The sequence below is a fragment of the Sebastes umbrosus genome, chromosome 16 (genome assembly GCF_015220745.1).
Source record: "Sebastes umbrosus isolate fSebUmb1 chromosome 16, fSebUmb1.pri, whole genome shotgun sequence".
NCBI lineage: Eukaryota > Metazoa > Chordata > Actinopteri > Perciformes > Sebastidae > Sebastes > Sebastes umbrosus.
Genome location: NC_051284.1, coordinates 31438964 through 31465692, shown reverse-complemented (window position 1 = coordinate 31465692; position 26729 = coordinate 31438964). Strand labels below are relative to the sequence as shown.

General features: G+C 34.5%; 1 long non-coding RNA gene across 1 annotated transcript in view; it reads left to right on the top strand.

Annotated features, from left to right (window-relative positions):
• Nucleotides 1-15392: 15392 nt before the first annotated feature.
• The window catches only part of LOC119474621, an 18935-nt gene continuing 7598 nt past the window's right edge, over nt 15393-26729 (top strand). Inside the window, exon 1 of the long non-coding RNA XR_005203600.1 lies at nt 15393-15644. This is a non-coding gene — a long non-coding RNA (uncharacterized LOC119474621). The remainder of the gene's footprint in view (nt 15645-26729) is intronic.

Genomic DNA, 26729 nt, shown 5'->3' with positions numbered 1-26729 from the left:
CGTGTCGTGTAACACACACACACACACACACACACACACACACACACCTGCAGCCCAGGTTACAGAACTGTGCTGTTCTGTGTTAATTAATTGGAAATGAGGTGACTAATTATCTAAACCTGCTCTACCTCTCACTTACTGTTCAGATTTACTTCTCTCCCCCTCTGACTCCCTCTGACTCCCTCTGACTCCCTGTGACTCCCCCCCTCCTCCTCGTCTCTCCTGGATTACTTTCAGTGTCGGAGCAGAAACCAGACATCATGTCAGGGATTAACTCCAGAACAAACGCTCAACAGTCATCGAGGGGAGAAGAAGAAGAAGGTGTGGTGCTTTATATCATCTTTTTTATTATATTACTGTAAACATTAACATCTTAAAGACACAGTGAAATAAAAAAGACAAGTTTTACTCCTTATTTATGAGTATTTATACATCAAAATCAAACGTTTTATTAGGGAAATACACCAAGTTACAGGAACTAACAGTGAGGTATAGTGCTCACCATGTTTTCAGTGTAACCTCTGTGGAAAATATAACAATTGATTTTCATCAGATAATTACGACACAGCTGCCAAGATTATTTGCTCAAGAGTTGGTTTAGTTAAATTAAGTTTAATCAATCAATCAATCAATCAAACTTTATTTATATAGAACCTTTTAAACAAGTCAAATGCAGTGTTGAAGTGAATGTTAAAAATGGATTTATAGAGACATGCACACCAAAACAACCAAAATAAAAGTTCATTGAATAAGAAAGCAATACAAGAGAGGGGTATTTAAGATAATAAAAGATAAATAAAATACAAGTAAAATAAAAATAAATAAATACAAATTATTAAACTACACAAAATAAGCAGATTGTATTAAAATAATATAATTTTAATTGAATAAAAAATAATGATCAGCAATAAAATGTTGATTAAATATAATGGAGTAAAATAAACACTATAATGATGATAAATAAAATACAAGGAAATAAAAATAAATTAATAAAAATGATGAAACAACACAAAATAAGCAGATTGTATTAAAAATAATACAATATTAATAAAATAAAATAGAAAATAATGATCAGCAATAAAATGTTGATTAAATAAAATAGAGTAAAATAAACACTATAATGATGATAAATAAAATAAGTATTACAAATAAAAAAACAAAATTATAAAACTATAAAACACTACATTAAAGCCAAATTAAATAGATGGGTTTTTAGTTTACGGCCTCCATTTTTGTCCAAAAACTGTTTAAACATTGTCGGTTTTTAGTCTTTTCATTGGATTTGTGAAGAACAAAAATATAAGATGCTGTCAGCCTGAAGGAATCCGGATCACACCTGCAGTTAAAACAGCAATATTCATTCATTTCAGTGTAATCGGCACGATCAGCGGATCAGAACTCCGGTGTATAAATAACCTGCGCTGCTGGAGGGGGAACTATACGTCACCAATTTTATGAGGACGTGCAGATGATCGTCACGAGCGTTCTGTGTGAAACAGAGACACACATCACCTCTAAATCAGACAGCACCAAGAGTTTTACTGAAGTGTTTATATAATATTTAATATTTTGTGTGTGTTGTAGAAGTTGGATAAGAAGCTTCGTGAGAACCTGCACGACGCCAGAAACAGTCTCTTCACCGGAGACAACATGGCCATCGGACAGTTCAGGTAAAGTCCGTTAAACGTCTATCACGAAGGATAAAACTGAAGCGGTGTGAGGTCATGGGGAAACTTCACTTCCCATAATGCAGTGCTGTGTATCACTAGCAGCTCAGGCGTGGGCTCTGTGTGTAACGACTCTTCTCTCCTCTGTTCGTCCTGGCAGATCGTAACGTGGACATGGCCACGCCCCTCCAGCACACCTGGACCTATCAGGCGCTGATCCACGACGTCCTGGTGAGCTGTCAATCATAAATCATTATTGTTATTCAACCTCCTTCACGACCAGCTAGTCTGACATGGTTGGTACCGATGGATTCATCAGGTTTTAGAGTTTCATATGATGTCAGTATCTTCACTCTAGCTTTAAAACTGAGCCGCTACGACCTAAAAATCACAAGTTGCATTAAAGAAATTAGTTTATACAGTTCCCTTTAACACCTTATTTTGAAAACCAGACGTAGTCCCACGTGTCTACTTCCTTCTACTTGCCGTTTCAATGCAGAGAACATAATGTCAGTATCTGGGTGCTCTACAGTCGTAGCGTCGGCCCATTTGACCACGGAGACGAGAGCGACGGCCAGCTCCACCGCCACGTTACCGCCATACCATAACGTTACTGCCATACCATAACATTACCTCCATACCATAACGTTACCACCATACCATAACGTTACCACCATACCATAACGTTACTGCCATACCATAACATTACCGCCATACCATAACATTACCTCCATACCATAACGTTACCACCATACCATAACGTTACCTCCATACCATAACGTTACCTCCATACCATAACATTACCACCATACCATAACGTTACCTCCATACCATAACGTTACCTCCATACCATAACATTACCTCCATACCATAACGTTACCTCCATACCATAACGTTACCTCCATACCATAACGTTACCTCCATACCATAACATTACCTCCATACCATAACGTTACCGCCATACCATAACGTTACCGCCATACCATAACATTACCGCCATACCATAACATTACCTCCATACCATAACGTTACCGCCATACCATAACGTTACTGCCATACCATAACATTACCTCCATACCATAACGTTACCGCCATACCATAACGTTACTGCCATACCATAACGTTACTGCCATACCATAACATTACCGCCATACCATAACATTACCTCCATACCATAACGTTACCTCCATACCATAACGTTACTGCCATACCATAACGTTACCACCATACCATAACGTTACCTCCATACCATAACATTACCGCCATACCATAACATTACCTCCATACCATAACGTTACCGCCATACCATAACGTTACCTCCATACCATAACGTTACCTCCATACCATAACATTACCTCCATACCATAACGTTACCTCCATACCATAACGTTACCTCCATACCATAACGTTACTGCCATACCATAACGTTACCACCATACCATAACGTTACCTCCATACCATAACATTACCGCCATACCATAACATTACCTCCATACCATAACGTTACCGCCATACCATAACGTTACCTCCATACCATAACGTTACCTCCATACCATAACATTACCTCCATACCATAACGTTACCTCCATACCATAACGTTACCTCCATACCATAACGTTACTGCCATACCATAACATTACCTCCATACCATAACATTACCGCCATACCATAACATTACCTCCATACCATAACGTTACCGCCATACCATAACGTTACCTCCATACCATAACGTTACCTCCATACCATAACATTACCTCCATACCATAACGTTACCTCCATACCATAACGTTACCTCCATACCATAACGTTACTGCCATACCATAACATTACCTCCATACCATAACGTTACCGCCATACCATAACGTTACTGCCATACCATAACGTTTCCTGCTAACTTTTTCACACTTTTTATGGATATTTTTCAGACGTTTTTCACACTTTTATTCAGACATATATCAGCCTTTTTTTCGGATATATTTCGGACATACTTTGGCATTTTGTTTCGGCTTTTTTTCAGACATATTTTTTGCCTTTTTTCCGTCTCTGTTCGGAGATATTTTTTTTTAGAAGTGAGCATGCAGCTTTAGCTCTGCTCTGTTTAGCTCTGCTTTTCCTGTCAATGTGTGAAACCCAAAGTGTTTCCATGCTTTACTGGATGTGTAGTGTTTACCACACTGGATTTAACATGGGAGGGTGCAGGTCGTATCCACGACGACCCTCCAACATTTTAGACTCTCTGAGGTTTGTTTTGGTTGACGGATACGGAACGGATATGACGTCACTTTACTCAGACTACCACAATAAAAGCGGTAACTTCCTTCTACCTCCACATAGACTCAGATGAAGCAAATGTATCGATTCTGGCGTTAAAAAAGTAGATTTAAAAATCTTAAGATCCACTCTTTTCTTTTTCACCTTTCACAATAAAGAGTTGAGGTGAGTTTTTTAGCATATCCGTGTGGTTTATTGGTAACGTCCTCGCCGTGTAACGGCCTTCACAGAGCTGCTCGCTTGGCTGTAAACTTTTAATATTCTGTCCAAAAGCTCCAGTGAGGTTAATCAGCTTTCTGTTCTTTCTGGTGATGTGTCTGAACACATTTAAACTCGCTGCTCCACCTGTTAACACGGAGAGTGTTTGATGACAGGTATAAATCCTCTTCTGTCATGTTTAATCCCCAGGTCACGTTATCTGTGGGTTGATCTCCACGCGGTGCACACACTGTTATCCAGGGCTTTTGTTGCACTTGTTCTATTTCCACCCTGTTTATTACTGTTTGTACACGTTGTATTATCTTCAACACTCTCTGTTTGCACTCTTCTCAGGTCTTATCAGTATCCAGTTCTCTGCTGCCGGATCGCCCCCCACCCCCTCAGGTATCATAAAACTTTTATCTCATCTCATCTGAATCCTCTTTTTTTTTTTGGGATCCATGATGTTGTGTTTTCATGACTGAGATGTTCTCTTCTTCTTCTTCTTCTTCTTCTTCTCCTCCCTCCTCTGCTTTCCTTCCTGCCTGTCTGTCAGCCGACGGAGAGGCGACAGCAAGTCTCCACGCCGTAAACCGATCCGCCTCGGAGAGAGCGCGAGGCAAGAGCGGGAGAGGATTCCTGATATGGATCTACCTCAGAAAACTCAGCCAAACAAAGCCTCACCTGTTTTCACCGCCCTGCCCTGTTCCTCCACCACCGCCGCCGCCGCCACCGCTGCACGGCCAGGCTCTCACATCCACTTTGTCAGTTTGTGCATTTTCCTTCTCTGGTTTTGTTTCCGTCGGGGATTGTGGAAGCTTTGATACACAGAAAATACCTGTTAGTAGTTGTCGAAATACCTCCACCCAGCCTCCTCCTCCTCCTCCTCCTCCTCGTCCTCCACCGGTCTCACCGGAACAGAAAATTACCCCTCCTCCCCTCCTCCATTTTGGGTGTCCCAAATCGGGGCCCCCGGGGCAGATCCCAGACATAAAAGTTAGCATTGAGGAGCCGAGTGTCCGATATCAGTTAATGTGAGATACAACTAATTAGTCCATTATCGGGCCCCTGCTCTCACCGGCTCATAAATTGGAGCCACTCAAAGGTCGTTTATTATTTATCAGAGTGGAGGAGGAGGAGGAGGAGGAGGAGGAGGAAGAGGCTGCTGCTTGTTCAACATATCAAGATTAGTTTCAACTAGACCTGTTGGATGACTGCAGCCTGCAAACACACCACACACACACACATTTCATCACACACACAACCAGCGCTCCAGCTTCCCGTCGGCCCGTGGCCGCAATCAAATATGATCCGGGAGGATGAAAATGAACTTTGAGGACGATATGATACTTTTTAATACATTAATGTTTTTTATTTAATTTAACTTAGCTGCATTGTTAATAACAAAATCAAAACAAAAAACAACAACAATAAGATTACTTTTTAAAATTTAAAAAGAAGTTTTGGATAATTATAAATTTCTGAAGTAGAAGAAACACTTTTGATGTTTGATTTATGTTAAAAGTTACTTTGAATTTATTAACTAATTATAACGTAGAAAAACAAAGATATTAAATTTGGGACGGTGGAAAAAAGTTAGTTTAGAGTTTCAGATTTCTTCAAGCACAATAAACTTTGAGTTAAACGAGGTCAATGTAAACATGTTAATTAATAATTAATGTTGTAAATTGTAAATTAATAACACCTTTTTTATCTGTTCAAAATGAACCTTAAAGGGAGATTAGTCCAGTATTTAATCCTCTTATCAACATGGGAGTGGACAAATATGCTGCTTTATGTAAATGTATGTATTAAGGGCCGTCAACGTTTTAATGCCAATAATTTCCTTAAAGCATCATTAACATAATCAATCTTTCGTGGTTGTAGCAGCCTCGGTTTTTAAGCTAGAGTGAAGATACTGGTATCATATGAAACTACACAACCTGATGAATCCATCGGTACCAACCATGTCAGACTAGCTTGTTGAGAATCAAGTTAAATAACGCTCCAAACTTACCCTTTACAGACATGCCCACTTTATGATCATCACATGCAGTCTGGGGCAAGTCATAGTCAAGTCAGCACACTGACACACTGACAGCTGTTGTTGCCTGTTGGGCTGCAGTTTGACATGTTATGATTGGAGCATATTGTTTTATGCTAAATGCAGTACCTGTGAGGGTTTCTGGACAATATCTGTCATTGTTTTGTGTTAATTGATTTACAATAATAAACATATACTTATATTTGTATAAAGCAGCATATTTGTCCACTCCCATGTTGATAAGAGGATTAAATAGTTAACAAATCTCCCTTTAAGGAACATTTAGAACAGATAAAAAAAAAGGTGTGATTAATTTGCGATTAAATATTTTAATCGATTGACAGTCCTAGTATGTATATATCTATTATTGTAAATAAATTAACACAAAACAATGACAGATATTGATCCAGAAACCCTCACAGGTACTGCATTTAGCATAAAACAATATGCTCCAATCATAACATGGCAAACTGCAGCCCAACAGGCAACAACAGCTGTGAGTGTGTCAGTGTGCTGACTTGACTCGACAAAATTTAGCGCAAGTTTGGAGCGTTATTTAACCTCCTTCACAACAAGTAAGTCTGACATTGTTGGTACCGATGGATTCATCAGGCTTTATAGTTTAGTATGATACCAGTATCTTCACTCTAGCTTTAAAACTGAGCCGCTACGACCTCCGGAAGATCGATTGCGTTAAAGAAATTAGTGACGTTAAAAATGATTTAGGGTTACCATTGAGCGCCCGAATGAATATACTACTTTACAAGCAAAAGATATTTAATGTTGAATGAAACCGAACGCTAAGTCATTTACTTTTATAAAACGATCTAGGGCTGCATGATTATGGCCAAAACTTTACGGACAATATTTTTATTGCAATTTCATATTTAAATAAACGGAGCGCTGCTTTCACTTCAACGTTGTGCTTCATTCCAACCGTCAAAAAGTCTAAATGTTATCCTTATACTTAGTTATTGTCATCTATTAGTGGTTATTTGCATGAAAATTCAAATGATTATTATGAAATTATATTTTTATTTAAATATTTGTTTGACTTAAAAAATTCTTGTAATTAGTCATTCTAATTAAATAAAGTATTATAAGCTGTTTAGAGCTCGTGTTAGGAAGTTCAACAGGTCATATCTATTTTATATTGCTGTGGATTGGATTTGAGTTTTTTCGTGCAAAAACTAAATTTTACAGGATTACATTTGAACGCATCATGATAGCGGTATAATTCACCAACGGCCAATACTCATTTTTACTAGTAGAGCTTGACTGCATCATAATGTAACTCAATATAACCTCCATTAACGGAGCTCTTTAGCTGACGAACACTGTGATTACTCTGAGCAGCATCATGGGAACGATTAACAACATCATAAGTGTCTGATTAAGTGAGTTGTCCCAGATGTTTTAAGGTTGTTCCTTCGCAGCTTATTTTGGACTTAATAACTGTGCCGACATAAAACCATCATGTGACCGGCAAAAAAAAATCGGTTAATCAGACTGCTGAAAACCGAGCGTCTTCTCTAGCTGTTAGTTATATCGATAAAAAAGTCATAGTCATGAAAAGGTCGTTGTATGTGTTTGCTTCAATTAGCTAACAAAAACATAACCAGAATGCTGCCTTGTTGCACTATATGATGTAATGTATTGTTGCACTATATGATGTAATGTATTGTTGCACTATATGATGTAATGTATTGTTGCACTATATGATGTAATGTATTGTTGCACTATATGATGTAATGTATTGTTGTTGTACCTATTAATGCTGCTGCTATTTTATGCTGTTGTCTTATGTGTTGATGCTATCCTGTCTTGGCCAAGTCTCTTGTTATTTTAATTTCAATGTAACATTCTATTTAAATAAAAGTTATGATTATGAGTGTGTTGAAAAATTTCATGAAAAAAGTCATAGTATATTATGTTGAAAAATGAAATAAAAGTCATATAAAAGCTATAGTAGTCAATAGTGTGTCATAAAATATGTTAAACAGTCACAGTATAATAATTCATAAAATGTCATAAATAAAAGGAGCAAACATGCATCAGAGCTGTATTTATCTGCCAAAAGCATCATTTCAACCTTTATAACCTTTTTGAACTTTTTTACCTGGTAACCAGGTAACGGTTTACTGCTAGCGTCACTGTTATGATATCAACATGCAGCTCTAACAGAAGGTACTCACCTTCTGTAGTCTCTGGAGGAGGAGAAGGAGGAGAAGGAGGAGGAAGAGGAGGTGGAGGAGGAGGAGGAGGACAGGCCTGGAGGGTCTCTGCTACAGGAGGTCAATCCTCTAGACCCCTCATCGCAGGAGGAGTGTCCGTCTCACCTGTCAGCGATGCTCCCTGGATCACTGTGGTTTAATGTCCCCAGATCTTGTCTCTCTCTCGGCGGGTCTCAGAGAGTCTCGGAGAGTCTCAGAGAGTCTCAGAGAGTCTCAGAGAGTCTCGGAGAGTCTCAGAGAGTCTCAGAGAGTCTCGGAGAGTCTCGGAGAGTCTCGGAGAGTCTCAGAGAGTCTCGGAGAGTTGGAGAGTCTCGGAGAGTCTCGGAGAGTCTCAGAGAGTCTCAGAGAGTCTCGGAGGTTCTTCGGTCTGATCTTCAGACATGACTGACTAAATGTAACTCTGTTACTAAAGAGACAACTTTAATCTGAACCTGATCAACTTCATGGGTCAGGTACCTGAGTGCACGAAGCTGACTCACACGTGCTGCTAACAGACTGACAGACAGCATCCTGTATGGTTATGACGTCATCATGACGTCATCACCACGTATGTGTTCCCTCCAGTCGACAGGAGATGACGTCATCAAATAGCATAAAAAACAAACATGATATGGCTCATAAAATATATATATTTTTTAAAGATAATGATTTTAAACATATTTGACCAATGATTGATAACATAAAACTTTATATTTAAATTTTTAAAAAATTGACTAAAACTATTAAATTGTTAAAAATATGTTTTTTTGTTTGTTTGTTTTTATTCATCTTTTCATCTCCTTACATTTTATTTATTGTATAATTTATAATTTATTTTTATATTGTAAAATATTTTTTACAGAATTGTAATGAACATGCCAATATATTATTATTTTATTATATTATAATATATTGTATTGAACTTTTGAAATAAAGTATAAAAACTGTGTTTTGGATATTGATTATAAATGTGATTTCTTTGTTCTGGACGGACGGAGACGACTTTCTACAAAAGAAACTGAAAATGAAACTTGAAATAAATATGTTTGATGTAATGATGTATTTTAGTCAAGATAAGAATGGAAATAACATGCTGTATATAATACAATAATTTATTATTTTTATATATTCATAAGACAAAATGTTCAGGAATCAAGCCAACTTCCCTGCATTTTATTAATTAATTCAAACAGTTTAGCAACATCAGACACAATATTAAAAACAAAAAGACTTATAAATTATTATAATATGATGTATATAACATAAACACAAACCCTGGTGTTATTAAATGTATATGTAATTATTATTTTTTTAACAGTCTATGTATCTGTACCTCAGTTAATGAGCATGAGTTCAATAAAGAAAGCATAAAATCAAAATTAGCTCACGTATAATTAAGTTCAATATCTATTTCATAGAAAATAATAAAATCATATTGAAGAAAGTTTCCAAAATAAAGACATATTTTCAATAAACGTAACATAAAAACATGACTATCAAACACAAATAAACATCACACATCAGTAAATGAAATCAAGTAAAAATATTTTAGATGATTGAACTTAATAATACAAATAATAGATTTAATTCAAACGTGAATTAAATTAATTCAATAAAATAATCCATTTTATTCAAGAAAATTCCATATTATTGATATTTATTTCTTCTTTCTTATTTGTTTAAGTCACCAAATTAAATTAAATAAATAAATAGATAAATAAATAAAATAATTAATTAGTAATAATTATATTAATAAAAAATAATAATAATTAAGAATAAATAATAATAATAATAATGAAAACAAATACAACTTTTTGGTGCCAGCGACCCCATACAGGTCAGAAATAATCATAATCATAACACCAATTAAGCATAATGCTACCATTTGTACTCTTAGATGCTATTGGAACTATTTCTAAAACTTTTCAACCTAAATACATTTACATCTGAATCATGTTCAGATAAGATGAGATGATCTTTTATTAATCCCACTAATATACTCTAAACCTCAAACCTTCAGGGGGATTTTATTCAAACTGCATTTGGACTCAACTTGACTGGATTTACATTTAAAGTAATTTTTTATCTCTTCTAAATGAACCTTAAAGGGAGATTAGTCCAGTATTTAATCCTCTTATCAACATGGGAGTGGACAGATATGCTGCTTTATGTAAATATATGTATATATTTATTATTATAAATCAATTAACAACACAAAACAATGACAGATATTGATCCAGAAACCCTCACAGGTACTGCATTTAACATAAAAAATATGCTCAAATCATAACATGTCAAACTGCAGCCCAACAGGCAACAACAGCTGTCAGTGTGTCAGTGTGCTGACTTGACTATGACTTGCCTCAAACTGCATGTGATTATCATAAAGTGGGCATGTCTGTAAAGGGGAGACTCGTGGGTACCCATAGAACCCATTTACATTCACACATCTGGAGGTCAGAGGTCAAGGGAGCCCTTTGAACATGGACATGACGGTTTTTTCTCACCAAAATGTAGCGTTAGTTTGGAGCGTTATTTAACCTCCTTCATGACCAGCTAGTCTGACATCATTCTTTGTAACTTCCTCCCCCTCTCCATCTCCTCCTCCTCCCCTCATCTTCCTCCTTCTTTCCTCTTCCTCTCCTCCTTTCTCTTCCTCTCATCTTCCTCCCTTACTTTTTTGTAACTTTGTCCTCTTCACATCTTCTCCTCCTCCTCCTCCTCCTCCTCCCCTCATCTTCCTCCTTCTTTCCTCTTCCTCTCATCTTCCTCCCTTACTTTTTTGTAACTTTGTCCTCTTCACATCTTCTCCTCCTTCTCCTCCTCCTCCTCCCCTCATCTTCCTCCTTCTTTCCTCTTCCTCTCATCTTCCTCCACCATTTCCTCTTCATAACTTCCTACTCCTCTCCATCTTCTTCCTCTCCTTCTCTCTCTTCTTGTCATCTTCTTCCACCCTTCTTTCTTTGTAATGTCCTCCTCCTTTCCTCTTCCTCTCCTCCTTTCTCTTTCTCTCATCCTCCTCCAAACTTCCCTCTTCCAAACCCCCTTCTCCTCCTCTCCATCTTCTTCCTCCTTCCCTCTTCCTCTTCAACAAAATTACAGCCAACTTCAGAGCGTTATTTAGCCTCCTTCACTACCAGCTAGTCTGACCTGGTTGGTACCGATGGATTCATCAGGTTTTATAGTTTACTATGATACCAGTATCTTCAATCTAGCTTTAAAACTGAGCTACTACAACCTAAAAACTGCGTTCATTTAGTGGCGTTAAAACTAATTTGTGTTATCATATTAACTTTGACAGCTCTGGTTGATGTTTAGTGTTTGTGATGAACTGAAGGATGAAATGTTCCTTTATGTGTTGAGAAAATGATCAATAAAATGCTACATACACATTAATGCAGCAGTAATATTAATCTCTCTTATCTAGCTGATAATACTTTGACCTCAGACAGGTTTTCCTTGCAGGACTTTTACTTGCAGTGGAGTATTCTCAGTGTGGCATTAGTACTTTCTACTGCAGTAAAATGATGTGAATACTTCCTCCACTGCTGGCCAGGTGTACCTAATAAAGTGGTTTGTGGAGTGTTGTGCTTCTCTCCTCTGTCCTGTATATTCATGTTGTGATGCAGCAGCTTCATGTGAGGTGTGAAGGAGACAAAGTGACTCAGTGCTCCGTCCGTCCCTCCGTCCGGGACAATTATCCGTTTTCATCTCCAGCCTCAGACAACAGGTGTGTGTGTGTGTGTGTGTGTGTGTGTGTGTGTGTGTGTGTGTGGTGTGTGTGGGTGTGTGTGGGTGTGTGGGTGTGTGTGTGTGTGTGTGTGTGTGTGTGTGTGTGTGTGTGTGTGTGTGTGTGTGTGTGGGTGTGTGGGTGTGTGTGTGTGTGTGTGTGTGTGTTGGAGTCGGAGCAGGTATCACACCGCCGGCATCGTGTTACACAGCTGAGAGATTTACTGCTCGGAGAGGGAACGTGTCGTACCGTCGTCGTCTCCAGCGTTTCATCTGGGTGAGAAGCAGAGAGGGAGGAGGGAATAAAATATCTGTGAGGAAGAAGAAGAGTTTCCTTTAGAGAAATAGATCTGGATCGTTTGAGGGAACTTGTGTTTAATTAAATTACTCTTAAATTAAAGGATCCATCTGATGAACAGAGGATTTACTAAACAGATCTGAAAAACTCATTTCTGATTTTAAAATCAACAAAATAAAGAACTTAAGATGGAACAACTTTAACACACTGAATATGTAGAACCAGCAGATTAAATGTTTAATATATAAATATACATATCAGATAACTGATGTATTAATAGATAATAGACAGGGATTGATGAACTAAATTTGAATTATGCAATTAAAAGATACTGCTAATAAACAAGTTTTTAAAAGTTCTTTTTCATTCTTCTTCCTTTAAATAATTAATATAATAATGCATGTTTTAAAAGAATTCATTTTACACAAAGCTATAAATAGTTTTAAATAACATTTAGATTTTTTTGTTATATTTATTAAAAATATTTTCTTGAATAAAATGGATTATTTTATTGAATTAATTGAATTCACGTTTGAATTAAATCTATTATTTGTATTATTAAGTTCAATCATCTAAAATATTTTTACTTGATTTCATTTACTGATGTGTGATGTTTGTTTATGTTTGATTGTCATGTTTTTATGTTGTTTATTGAAAATATGTCTTTATTTTGGAAACTTTCTTCAATATTTTATTATTTTCTATGAAATAAATTAAAATAAATTAATTTATTAATTCAGTGCACAATTAAATGGAATTATTTGAAAAAAGACATTATTTAAATAATATATATTTTTTAATGATTCAGTGTATGATTAAATTGAATTATTAAAAAAATATTTAAATAATTCAAAAAAATATTTAAATAATACAATTTAATCACTGAATTAACTACAAAATAAATTATTATTTAAATAATAATCAAAAAATAATAATAATTTATTTAAATAATTTTTTTATAAAATTAAATATTTTTGGGGTTTATTTTTAATTAACTACTTATTAATTTACTCTTATTATTTTAAAAAGTTGTCATTATTTGGAAACTTTCTTTGATGTGGTTTAATATCTTCTATTAGATAAATTAAATTAATTCATTTTATTTATTATAATTCAACATATTACTAAATTGAACTATTATTTTCATTAAGATTTTTTTGTCCCTTTATTTAATTTACTTAATAAAAAGTTGACTTCATAATCTTAGACCAACAAAGAAATACAAATTTACAACAACTACAACATTTTGTAAAAACAGATCATCAGAGAATAAATCCACCTGTATGTGTAAAAGATGAATATTACAGTGGAGTATCATTCGATGGTCATCGGCACATTAAATCCACTTCATCGTGTCTCTGTTTTCACATCTGTGTTCCTCCAGAAAGAGAAGCTGAGAGTGAGAAAGCGTCAGGACGGTGAATATGTCCAGCTGCTGCTGCTGCTGCTGGTTTTATTAAAGATATCACAGCTCTGCAGAGAGAAACATTAACATCAAGTCATTATTATGATGTGATGACATCTTCACGTCTTTGTGTTCCTGTAAAACCAGAAATACAGAAGAAACCAGCGGAGGAGTTTAAACCGGCTCCTGGATCTCTGATGAGATTCAGTAACGACCTTCAAACCGCCGACCGGCACAGAAACAAATACTTCAACAACAGTTACCGTTAAATGAAACCGTGAAGGGACAGAAAGTGAAACGTTTTCAGCTCCTTCTGTGCTGGAATCTGTAACTGAGACGATTCACATATCTCCAGGTTCAATACTATCACGATACTCGGGTGCCGATTCGATATGGATTGTGATTGTTGTTAACTTCTTTAAACACTAGACCATGAAGGGAAAAGTTGAATCCTACACTTCTAGGGACTTTAACTTTGTAAAATCTGTAAATTAATCCAGTAAGAATGTTTGATTTTCAGCATGTATGTAGTCCGAGATGTCCTGAAGTCAAATATATCAGGATCATTGTCAGACATTATTGATTATCCAGCAACCCAGAAATCAAAGAATAAAGACATTCCCCTCACAGATTAGTGCTATTTTCTTTTTAATTTATAATGTTTTATACTTCTGGTGAATATAATCCATCAATCTTATTTCCATAGATGTATTTTGTATATACAGGCCCATTTGTCAACACCTTATTTTGAAAAACCGGACGTAGTCCCACGTGTCTACTTCCTCTAACTTCTCCCAGGTGGTCTCTAGCTCTCCCGTCAGCTCTGTTCTCCTTCTTGCTAACTTTTCCGCACTTTTCCGCACCTACATGATGATTTAAACTACAGGTCCATTCAACACAAAGACTAAACAACGTTGCAGATATCTCTGATGAATCTCCCGTCTAGCTATTAAACGTTAAAACAACTTGCCATAGGTGAGATCTGTTTCTCTCTCTCAGTGTGTTTTAACAGTTTGTTTAACTTCCAACAGCATCAGCATGTTTACCCACAAACCCCTGCTCCGCTACAACGACCCCACTACGAGAGACTTCAGCTCCGCTCATCGTTGTCTCTGCTGCTTCGCTGCCTCACCCATGCTGAGTATTTACCTCAGTAATCAGAGTCCATGCAAGTGTTGTTGTGTCTTTACGTCGTGGAGGTGCTATGTCATTTACATTTACACACACACACGCACACACACACACACACACACACACTCTCAGCAGGCGTCTCTGTGAAGAGATGACGGGAGGAAAACACTCATTTACTGTCAGAAACAACAGTTTTTTTATTCTTTCTTTTTGCATTTTAGTTTTTAGTTCAGTTTCACATGAAATACACAACATCACCGGCAGTATATATCCTACAACTCCATTAAATCCTGCTGATGTCATGCTACTAGCACTACTAGCTACTGGCACTACTAGGTACTGGCACTACTAGCTACTAGCACTACTAGTTACTGGCCGATAGCCGGTTGTTTGGGAATGGAGACGTTAATACATCCACCGCGGTACAGGTTGACAGCATACAGCCCATGGGTGTATTAGAAGATAATCAAAGTGATGAATTACAGCCAATAATATCCATTATTACAGCCGCATACAGCTAGCAGGAAGCTGTCATATGAGCGTGCAGGGCGCTGTGGTCCCGTGAGTCTGATGACCGTTCATTATGGCGAGGTAAATAACTCTGGATTCAGCTGTTAGTTCATTTTACTACTTTTAGGACATCATTATTTAAATGAGGGATATTTAAGAGTTCCTACTGGGAAGTTGAGTCATTAATTTAGAAAAAAAATCTGAAAAATAGTCCGAAAAACATCCGAAAAAAAGTTAAAAAAAATGTCCGAAAAAACCCAGAAATATTTCCGAACAAAAAGTTTTTAAAAGTAAAAAAAAAAAATGTCTGAAAAATGTCCAAAAAAAAATGTCTGAAAATTTTTCCAAAAAGTGTCCAAAAATGTCTGAAAAAAAGTAAAATAAAACAAAGTCCGAAAAATTGTCAGAAAAAAAAATGTCAGAAAAGAAAGTTTGAAAAAATGTCCAAAAAAGTCGGAAAAAAGTTTGAAAAAATGTCGGAAAAAAAATTCCCAAAAAAACAAAGTCCGAAAAATTGTCAGAAAAAAATGTTTGAACAAATTTCCAAAAAGTGTCCAAAAAATGTCTGAAAAAATGTCCAAAAATGTCTGATAAAAGTTTGAAAAAAATTGGGAAAAAAGTAAAAAAAAAAAAGTCAGAAAATTGTCCGAAAAAAAAATGTCCGAAAAAAATGTTTGAAAAAATGTCCAAAAAGTGTCTAAAAATGTCTGAAAAAAGTTTGAAAGAATTTCCAAAAAGTGTCCAAAAATGTCTGAAAAAAGTTTGAAAAAATGTCCGAAAAAAAGTAAAAAAAGAAACAAACTCCAAAAATTGTCAGAAAGAAAATGTCAGAAAAAAAAGTTTGAAAAAATGTCCAAAACCTGTCCAAAAATGTCAGAAAAAAATTGAAAAAATGTCCAAAAAGTGTCCATAAAATGTCTGAAAAAAGTTTGAAAGAATTTCCAAAAAGTGTCCAAGAGTGTCTGAAAAAAGTTTGAAAAAATGTCCGAAAAAAAGCAAAAAAAAAACAGTCAGAAAAATTGTCAGAAAAGAAATGTCAGAAAAAAATGTTTGAAAAAATTTCCAAAGTGTCCAAAAATGTCTGAAAAATGTCCAAAAAGTGTCCAAAAATGTCTGAAAAAAGTTTGAAAAAATGTCCAGAAATGTCAGAAAAAAGTTCGAAAAAATGTAAGAATTTTTTCCCCCAAAAAACAAATTCCGAAAAATTGACAGAAAAAAAATGTCAGAAAAAAATGTTTGAAAAAAATTCCAAAAAGTGTCCAAAAATGTCTGAAAAAAGTTTGAAAAAATGTCAGAAAAAAAGTAAAAAAAAAAACAAACTCCAAAAATTGTCAGAAAGAAAATGTCAGAAAAAAAAGTTAAAAAAAAAGTCCAAAACCTGTCCAAAAATGTCAGAAAAAAGTTTGAAAAAATGTCCAAAAAGTGTCCAAACATGTCAGAAAAGTTTGAAAAAATGTCGGAAAAATCACAAATTCCGAAAAATTGTCAGAAAAGAAAATGTCAGAAAAAAATGTTTGAAAAAATTTCCAAAAAGTGACCAAAATGTCTGATAAAAGTTTGAAAAAAATTGGGAAAAAAGTAAAAAAAAAAAAAGTCAGAAAATTGTCCGAAAAAAAAAATGTCCGAAAAAAATGTTTGAAAAAATGTCCAAAAAGTGTCCATAAAATGTCTGAAAAAAAGTTTGAAAGAATTTCCAAAAAGTGTCCAAGAGTGTCTGAAAAAAGTTTGAAAAAATGTCCGAAAAAAAGCAAAAAAAAAAACAGTCAGAAAAATTGTCAGAAAAGAAATGTCAGAAAAAAATGTTTGAAAAAATTTCCAAAAAGTGTCCAAAAATGTCTGAAAAATGTCCAAAAAGTGTCCAAAAATGTCTGAAAAAAGTTTGAAAAAATGTCCAGAAATGTCAGAAAAAAGTTCGAAAAAATGTCAGAATTTTTTCCCCCAAAAAACAAATTCCGAAAAATTGTCAGAAAAAAAATGTCAGAAAAAAATGTTTGAAAAAAATTCCAAAAAGTGTCCAAAAAATGTCTGAAAAAAGTTTGAAAAAATGTCAGAAAAAAAGTAAAAAAAAAAAACAAACTCCAAAAATTGTCAGAAAGAAAATGTCAGAAAAAAAAGTTAAAAAAAAAGTTAAAAAAAAAGTCCAAAACCTGTCCAAAAATGTCAGAAAAAAGTTTGAAAAAATGTCCAAAAAGTGTCCAAACATGTCAGAAAAGTTTGAAAAAATGTCGGAAAAATCACAAATTCCGAAAAATTGTCAGAAAAGAAAATGTCATAAAAAAATGTTTGAAAAAATTTCCAAAAAGTGACCAAAATGTCTGATAAAAGTTTGAAAAAAATTGGGAAAAAAGTAAAAAAAAAAAAAGTCAGAAAATTGTCCGAAAAAAAAATGTCCGAAAAAAATGTTTGAAAAAATGTCCAAAAAGTGTCTAAAAATGTCTGAAAAAAGTTTGAAAGAATTTCCAAAAAGTGTCCAAAAATGTCTGAAAAAAGTTTGAAAAAATGTCCGAAAAAAAAGTAAAAAAAAGAAACAAACTCCAAAAATTGTCAGAAAGAAAATGTCAGAAAAAAAAGTTTGAAAAAAATGTCCAAAACCTGTCCAAAAATGTCAGAAAAAAATTGAAAAAATGTCCAAAAAGTGTCCATAAAATGTCTGAAAAAAGTTTGAAAGAATTTCCAAAAAGTGTCCAAAAATGTCTGAAAAAAGTTTGAAAAAATGTCCGAAAAAAAAGTAAAAAAAGAAACAAACTCCAAAAATTGTCAGAAAGAAAATGTCAGAAAAAAAAAGTTTGAAAAAATGTCCAAAACCTGTCCAAAAATGTCAGAAAAAAATTGAAAAAATGTCCAAAAAGTGTCCATAAAATGTCTGAAAAAAGTTTGAAAGAATTTCCAAAAAGTGTCCAAGAGTGTCTGAAAAAAGTTTGAAAAAATGTCAGAAAAAAAGCAAAAAAAAAACAGTCAGAAAAATTGTCAGAAAAGAAATGTCAGAAAAAAATGTTTGAAAAAATTTCCAAAAAGTGTCCAAAAATGTCTGAAAAATGTCCAAAAAGTGTCCAAAAATGTCTGAAAAAAGTTTGAAAAAATGTCCAGAAATGTCAGAAAAAAGTTCGAAAAAATGTCAGAATTTTTTCCCCCAAAAAACAAATTCCGAAAAATTGTCAGAAAAAAAATGTCAGAAAAAAATGTTTGAAAAAAATTCCAAAAAGTGTCCAAAAATGTCTGAAAAAAAGTTTGAAAAAAATGTCAGAAAAAAAGTAAAAAAAAAAAAAAAACTCCAAAAATTGTCAGAAAGAAAATGTCAGAAAAAAAAGTTAAAAAAAAAGTCCAAAACCTGTCCAAAAATGTCAGAAAAAAGTTTGAAAAAATGTCCAAAAAGTGTCCAAACATGTCAGAAAACAGTTTGAAAAAATGTCGGAAAAAACACAAATTCCGAAAAATTGTCAGAAAAGAAAATGTCAGAAAAAAAATGTTTGAAAAAATTTCCAAAAAGTGACCAAAATGTCTGAAAAAAGTTTGAAAAAATTTCCGAAAAAAAGTAAAAAAAAATCAAAGTCCGAAAAATTGTCAGAAAGAAAATGTCAGAAAAAAAAGTTTGAAAAAATGTCCAAAACCTATCCAAAAATGTCAGAAAAAAATTTGAAAAAATGTCCAAAACTTGTCCAAAAATGTCAGAAAAAAGTTTGAAAAAATGTCCAAAAAGTGTCCAAAAATGTCAGAAAACAGTTTGAAAAAATGTTGGAAAAAAATGTCCAAAAAAACACAAATTCCGAAAAATTGTCAGAAAAGAAAATGTCAGAAATAAATGTTTGAAAAAATTTCCAAAAAGTGGCCAAAATGTCTGAAAAAAGTTTGAAAAAATGTCTGAAAAAAGTGTCCAAAAATGTCTGAAAAAAGTTTGAAAAAATGTTTGAAAAAATGTCCAAAAAGTGTCCAAAAATGTCTGAAAAAAGTTTGAAAGAATTTCCAAAAAGTGTCCAAAAGTGTCTGAAAAAAGTTTGAAAAAATGTCAGAGTAAAAAAAAAACAAATTCCGAAAAATTGTCAGAAAAAAATGTTTGAAAGAATTTCCAAAAAGTGTCCAAAAATGTCAGAAAAAAATGTTTGAAAAAATGTCCAAAAGTGTCCAAAAATGTCTGAAAAAAGTTTGAAAGAATTTCCAAAAAGTGTCCAAAAATGTCTGAAAAAGTTTGAAAAAATGTTCGAAAAAAGTAAAAAAAAAAACAAAGTCAGAAGAATTGTCAGAAAAAAATGTTTGAAAAAAAATTCAAAAAGTGTCCAAAAATGTCCGAAAAAAGTTTGAAAAAATGTCCGAAAAAAAGTAAAAAAAGAAACAAACTCCAAAAATTGTCAGAAAGAAAATGTCAGAAGAAAAAGTTTGAAAAAATGTCCAAAACCTGTCCAAAAATGGCAGAAAAAAAAATTGAAAAAATGTCCAAAAAGTGTCCAAAAATGTCTGAAAAAGTTTGAAATTTTTTTCCAAAAAGTGCCCAAAAATGTCTGAAAAAAGTTTGAAAAATGTCCGAAAACAAGTAAAGAAAAAAAAACTCCAAATATTTCTCAAAAAGAAAATGTCAGAAAAAAAGTTTGAAAAAATGTCCAAAAATGTCGCAAAAAAGTTCGAAAAATTGTCAGAAAAGAAAATGTCAGAAATAAATGTTTGAAAAAATTTCCAAAAAGTGGCCAAAATGTCTGAAAAAAGTTTGAAAAAATGTCTGAAAAAAGTGTCCAAAAATGTCTGAAAAAGTTTGAAAAAATGTTTGAAAAAATGTCCAAAAAGTGTCCAAAAATGTCTGAAAAAAGTTTGAAAGAATTTCCAAAAAGTGTCCAAAAGTGTCTGAAAAAAGTTTGAAAAAAATGTCAGAGTAAAAAAAAACAAATTCCGAAAAATTGTCAGAAAAAAATGTTTGAAAGAATTTCCAAAAAGTGTCCAAAAATGTCAGAAAAAAATGTTTGAAAAAATGTCCAAAAAGTGTCCAAAAATGTCTGAAAAAAGTTTGAAAGAATTTCCAAAAAGTGTCCAAAAATGTCTGAAAAAGTTTGAAAAAATGTTCGAAAAAAGTAAAAAAAAAACAAAGTCCGAAAAATTGTCAGAAAAAAATGTTTGAAAAAAAATTCAAAAAGTGTCCAAAAATGTCCGAAAAAAGTTTGAAAAAATGTCCGAAAAAAAGTAAAAAAAGAAACAAACTCCAAAAATTGTCAGAAAGAAAATGTCAGAAGAAAAAGTTTGAAAAAATGTCCAAAAATGTCAGAAAAAAGTTTGAAAAAATGTCGGAAATTTTTTTTCCAAAAAAACAAATTCCGAAAAATTGTCAGAAAGAAAATGTCAGAAAAAAAAGTTTGAAAAAAGTTTGAAAAAATGTCCAAAACCTGTCCAAAAGTGTCAGAAAAAAGTTTGAAAAGATGTCCAAAACCTGTCCAAAAATGTCAGAAAAAAGTTTGAAAAAATTTCCAAAAAGTGACCAAAAATGTCTGAAAAAAATTTGAAAAAATGTAGGAAAAAAAGTACAAAAAAAAAAGTAGAAAAAATTGTCATAAAAAAATGTTTGAAAAAATGTCTGAAAAAGTTTGAAATTTTTTTCCAAAAAGTGCCCAAAAATGTCTGAAAAAAGTTTGAAAAATGTCCGAAAACAAGTAAAGAAAAAAAAACTCCAAAAATTTCTCAAAAAGAAAATGTCAGAAAAAAGTTTGAAAAAATGTCCAAAAATGTCGCAAAAAAAGTTTGAAAAAATGTCGGAAAAAAATGTTCAAAAAAAAACCAAAGTCCGAAAAATTGTCAGAAAAAAACGTTTGAAAAAATTTCCAGTGTCCAAAAATGTCAGAAAAAAATGTTTGAAAATTTTTCCAAAAAGTGTCCAAAAATGTCTGAAAAAGTTTGAAATTTTTTTCCAAAAAGTGTCCATAAAATGTCTGAAAAAAGTTTGAAAGAATTTCCAAAAAGTGTCCAAGAGTGTCTAAAAAAAGTTTGAAAAAATGTCCAAAAAAGTTTGAAAAAATGTCGGAAAAAAATGTTAAAAAAAAAACCAAAGTCCGAAAAATTATCAGAAAAAAACGTTTGAAAAAATGTCCAAAAAGTGCCCAAAAATGTCAGAAAAAAATGTTTGAAAAAATTTCCAAAAAGTGTCCAAAAATGTCTGAAAAAGTTTGAAAAAAATGTCCAAAAAGTGTCCAAAAATGTCTGAAAAAAGTTTGAAAAATATCCGAAAAAAAGTAAAAAAAAAAACAAACTCCAAAAATTGTCAGAAAGAAAATGTCAGAAAAAAAAGTTTGAAAAAAATGTCCAAAACCTGTCCAAAAATGGCAGAAAAAAAAATTGAAAAAATATCCAAAAAGTGTCCAAAAATGTCTGAAAAAAGTTTGAAAAAATGTCCAAAAATGTCAGAAAAAAGTTCGAAAAAATGTTGGAAATTTTTTTCCAAAAAAAACAAATTCCGAAAAATTGTCAGAAAGAAAATGTCAGAAAAAAAAGTTTGAAAAAAGTTTGAAAAAATGTCCAAAACCTGTCCAAAAGTGTCAGAAAAAAGTTTGAAAAGATGTCCAAAACCTGTCCAAAAATGTCTGAAAAAAGTTTGAAAAAAAGTACAAAAAAAAAAAAGTAGGAAAAATTGTCAGAAAAAAATGTTTGAAAAAATGTCGGAAAAAAATGTCCAAAAATGTCAGAAAAAAGTTTGAAAAAATGTCCAAAAAGTCTCTAAAAAAAATTTGATAAAATTTCCAAAAAAAAGAAAAGTCTGAAAAAATGTCAGAAAAATGTCAGAAAAAAAAGTTTTTTCAATGAATACTTTTACTTTAAGTTCTTTAAGTATATTAGCTGATAATACTTACATACTTTTACTTGAAGTACATTGACTCAACTACTGTACAAATTCCATGTTCTGCTACTACTACTTGTACTTGTACTCTCCAGTACATCTCAACAGGAACGCCGTCTTGTACTGAGAGTAAACTTGGTCTTATGTTAGTCAGTCAGGTTGTACGGAGGTCTCACTCTGGACCAAAGAGTCGAACCGATTGGCGCCGGCGGAGTAAAACCAGCTATCGGCCTCGTCTTTCAGTGTAATCCTGTGTGTGTGTGTGTGTGTGTGTGCGGCTGTCTGTCATTGTCACAGTGTGAGGAAGCATCCTCCTGTTTGCGTCTAGGTGTCATTACAACAAGACAACAGCACGTTAATAAAGAGGATGAGTGCAGCGTGTGAGCTTTTGTTTTCCATGCTAATGAGCCAGCTGATGCTGCTGCTCTCTGCTTTGTTCAGCTGAAACAAACAGAGCAGCATCACTGTCAGCATCACGCTCACAGCTGACATCTTTCCTCAGATCAATATGATTCTCTCTTATTGTTTTCATACGCCTCTGTTTACACCAGTAAAGGTTGGGCTGAGACTGGGAGCTGCCCAGTGCAACCAGCAGCTGATGCTGCAGCAGCTCCGCCGGAGGACGACGTCCACACAGATGAAGACGAAGATGAAGATGAAGGGTTAGTTTGAGGGTGAAGAAGATGATCCTGTTAGTCTGTCGGACATCTTTAGATTCAGTCTCAGTACAAAAGTTCATTAAGTTTTAGTCTCATTCAAAACTGTAACTGAGTACATTTACTCAAGTACTGGACTTAAGTCCTGATATAGGATATTTTACTGCCCAATGAATACTTTTCCTTAAAGTAAAAGTATTCATTGGGCAGTAAAATATACTTTTACTTTCAGTAAATTAACTACATTAGCTGATAATATTTACACACCTTTACTTTAAGCACTTTTACTAAGTAATGCATAATACTTTTCCTGTAAGTATATTTTACTGCACAATGAATACTTTTACTTTAAGTACTTTAAGTATATTTTATTGCACAATGAATACTTTACCTTAAAGTACTTTAACTACATTAGCTGATAATATTAAGACACTTTTACTTTAAGTACTTTTACTAAGTATATTTTACTGCAAAGTGAATACTTTTACTTTAAGTACTTCAACTGCATTACCTGATACTTAAAGTACTTTAAGTACATTTTACTACACGTGATTACTTCTTCCAGTGACATCATCAGGTCACACGACTACGAATGCTGCTGGAGTTAATGCATCCGTCTGTCCGTCATTTCAGAGTTCAGATATCAACAACTGCTTTTGGCGGGAAATCAAAATACACAGAGTACAGTCTGATCCTTCTCTACTCCGGTCTATCTAGTCGATTCTACTGTATTTACTGTGTGTATATAGTGTGTGTATATAGTGTGTGTATTTAGTGTGTATTTAGTGTCAGTGTGATCTTTCTGGGCTTCCTATTTTCCCAACAGCCTCTCTGAGTTTACAGACACAAAGACTTCAGCATCAAATCCCCCTCGACTCATCACGTCTCCTGGGTTCATGTGTTCTTCATATTAAACCTCAAATCACTGCTTCTCTGTGTGTGTGTTTGTTAGTGTGTTGGTGTGTTAGTGTGTGTGTGTGTGTGTATGTGTGTGCGTGTGCGTGTGTTTGTTAGTGTGTGTGTGTGTGTGTGTGTGTTAGTGTGTGTGTGTGTGTGTGTTTGTTAGTGTGTGTGTGTGTGTGTTGGTGTGTTGGTGTGTCGGCGATCAGGGGAATTCAGCGACTCTCCGACAGTCTGTCACTGTTTCTCTGTTTATCTCTTTGTCTCTTTGTTTACGTCCTCCTTCTTGTTTCCTCCACTAAATATCTAAATATATCATCCAACATTCAGCACAGTCATACTTTAGTTTAAAAAACAGACTTAATATTTTATTTTAATCAATAAACGCCATGAAAAGACTCTCAAACCATCTATGTGTGTTAGTTCGTCTCAATACTTCCTGACTTCCTGTCTGTGGCTCTCAGCTCCAGAATTAAACGTCTGTGTTCGTCTGCTATATCGCATTCTGATAACTTTAGCACGCCTAGCTAAGTTTACTATAATAACTATGATAATAACCATAATATATAATAAACCAGGACTAAAACAGCAGAGAATATTGGACCAAACCGGGACTAAAATAACAGAGAATACTGGACCAAACTATGGCAAAAACTCCAGAGAATATTGAACCCAACCAGGACTAAAACACGAGAAAATATTGAGCCCAACCAGGACTAAAACAACAGAGCATATTGGACTAAACCAGAACAAAAACACCAGAGAATACTGGACCAAACTATGGCAAAAACTCCAGAGAATATTGAACCAAACCAGGGTTAAAACACCAGATAATATTGGCCTACACAAGGGCTGGAACACAAATGAATATTGGACCAAACTAAGGCTTAAACACCAGAGAATATTGGACCAAACTAGGACTAAAACAACAAAGAACATTGGACCAAATGAGGACTAAACACCAGAGAATATTGGACTAGACCAGGACTAAATCACAAACAAACAAAACACTAAACACAACAAAATATTGGACCAATCCAGGGCTAGAACACAAAGGAATATTGGACCAAACCAGGGCTAGAAAACCAGAGAATACTGGACCAAACCAGGACTAAAACACCAGAAAATATTGCACCAAACCAGGGCTAAAACACCAGAAAACATTGGACCAAACCAGGGCTAAAACACCAGATAATATTGGACCACACCAGAACTAAAACACAAGAAACATTGGACCAAACCAGGACTAAAACACAAGAAAACATTGGACCAAACTAGGGATAAAACATCAGAGAATATTGGACCAAATCAGGACTAAAATGCTAGAAAAAATTGGACCAAACCAGGGCTAAAACACCAGAAAACATAGTACCAAACCAGGGCTAAAACACCAAAAAACATTGGACCAAACCAGGGCTAAAACACCAAAAAACATTGGACCAAACCAGGGCTAAAACACCAGAAAACATTGGACCAAACCAGGGCTAAAACACCAAAAAACATTGGACCAAACCAGGGCTAAAACACCAGATAATATTGGACCAAACCAGGACTAAAACACCAGAAAACATTGGACCAAACTAGGGATAAAACATCAGAGAATATTGGACCAAACCAGGACTGAAACACAAGAAAACATTGGACCAAACCAGGACTAAAAATGCTAGAAAACATTGGACCAAACCAGGACTAAAAATGCTAGAAAACATTGGACCAAACCAGGACTAAAAATGCTAGAAAACATTGGACCAAACCAGGGCTAAAACACCAGAAAATATTGGACCAAACCAGGGCTAAAACACCAGATAATATTGGACCAAACCAGGACTAAAACACCAGATAATATTGGACCAAACCAGGACTAAAACACAAGAAAACATTGGACCAAACCAGGGCTAAAACATCAGAGAATATTGGACCAAACCAGGGTTAGAACCCAAATGAATATTGGACCAAACCAGGACTAAAACACTTCAGGACAATGGACCAAACACCAGTTACTACTATCTAACATTAGCATAACTTCACTATACTGCTGATACAGCGTTCATGCTTGGTAGTCTCGTCTGGATTATGTAAATCTTGACAAAGCTAAACTAGCTGTTTCCAGATGTTGTGCTAAACTAGGCTAACCACGTCCTCGACCTCTCTTCTAGACTGAATGTACAGATCTGAAACATCTGACTCAAACAACAACAAGAGCTCACACACTCTGTTCTCTTCTCTTCTGTCACATTCGTCAATCATCAATTTATCGAACATAAAAACAGGAAACAACAAACCGCCGTCTGTGCCGTCATCGCAGCAGCAGCAGCAGAAGAAGAAGAATGTGTGGCGTGTTTTAATCTGTGATAAAAGAGTGTATATGAAGTGAATCATTGTGTGCATGTGAAGCGATATTGTGTACATGCATCTGTGTCTTTCTGTCAGACTACCATCAGGACAGGTGGTGTTGTCTTTAAATCCAAGTCCCAGCTGTACCTGCTCCACCTAATAACTCGCTGTGTGTGTGTGTGTGTGTGAGCGTCTTGGGATGTGGTTGATGATCCAATTCACCGGAGGCGGCGGCGGCGGTGTTTCCCACTCCCCCCAAATCACACCTCCACACCCTCAATACCCTCAACGCCGTATTAAATCTTGCCACTGTTGTTTGTGTGTGTGTGTGTGTGTGAATTTTCACAGACCGCCATTTCCCCCCGTGAGCTCGTCTTTTCTTGTTTCTTTCTCCTCTCTCTTGTCCCTCATCCCTACTTTTTGTCTCTGCTTTTTTCCCATGATGCCTTGGGAAACACACACACACTGCTGTGTGTGTGTTTAAACAACATGCTATTGTTAGGACGAGCGAGAGACAGAGAGAGAGGAAGATATTCACACAAAGACTCAGACAAGACAGTGATGATGT